The sequence below is a fragment of the Cynoglossus semilaevis genome, unplaced genomic scaffold (assembly GCF_000523025.1).
Source record: "Cynoglossus semilaevis isolate Cse_v1.0 unplaced genomic scaffold, Cse_v1.0 C19014358, whole genome shotgun sequence".
Lineage (NCBI taxonomy): Eukaryota > Metazoa > Chordata > Actinopteri > Pleuronectiformes > Cynoglossidae > Cynoglossus > Cynoglossus semilaevis.
The window spans coordinates 1-750 of NW_007588636.1; the positions used below are offsets into that span (position 1 = coordinate 1).

General features: G+C 40.8%; 1 long non-coding RNA gene across 1 annotated transcript; it reads left to right on the top strand.

Moving 5' to 3' along the window:
- Positions 1-59: 59 nt before the first annotated feature.
- Positions 60-698, top strand: LOC107988214 (uncharacterized). The gene is made up of 2 exons (XR_001759835.2): positions 60-217; positions 357-698. It is a non-coding gene; the product is annotated as an uncharacterized LOC107988214 (long non-coding RNA).
- The last annotated feature ends 52 nt before the right edge of the window (positions 699-750 follow it).

Sequence of the window (750 nt, forward strand, 5' to 3'; positions counted from 1 at the left end):
TATGTTTGTATGTGCATTATTTTTTTTCTGTCAGTTTATTACTGCCATTGGATGGACCTATATTGTAACACGTAATATATATCAAAGATATTTGTGATTTTAAGTATGGATTTTGTTGAGCAGGAAATGGTTTGAACTGAACTAACCCAGCTCTCCTGTTGTCCTCCAGGTGGATTTATCCACAGGCCTAGCCATTGAGGAGGCATGCTACGCCCAGGTAGGTGTCTTATCACCTGTAGATGTTATGAGATGGTTTAAAATACCAGTTATTTTTAGTGCACTAGACTGTCTTAAATCCAAAAATAATAAAATATGTCGATTATTTTTTTAGTCCTGACAAATGTTTGTTTTCACAGGTGATACCAACTAAAGACCGTTTGGAGGGTTTGGCTGCTTTCAGGGAGAAGAGGATTCCTCAGTTCAAGGGCGAGTGAGGCTACGCTGACATAATCTGCCCCCGAGTTCTGCCTTCAGTTCTGCTGCTTCCAACATAACAATGTGTGACAGTGTACAAGTCAACACATTAACTGTGAAGAAATCTGAGTGCAGGACAACACACCTCGATCCTGGCCCGTGTTTCAACTAACAACTTAGCAATTGGTTTCTGCAAGTGAACTCACTCAGCAGCAGCCACTGCTTACAATGATTTACATTTAAAAACATAAAGCTGAAGTCACTGACAACAGCCTTCTACACCAGTAAAAGCTGTGGGGAGCCATTCACAACTGCTGTAAACTGTGCATCTGAGGA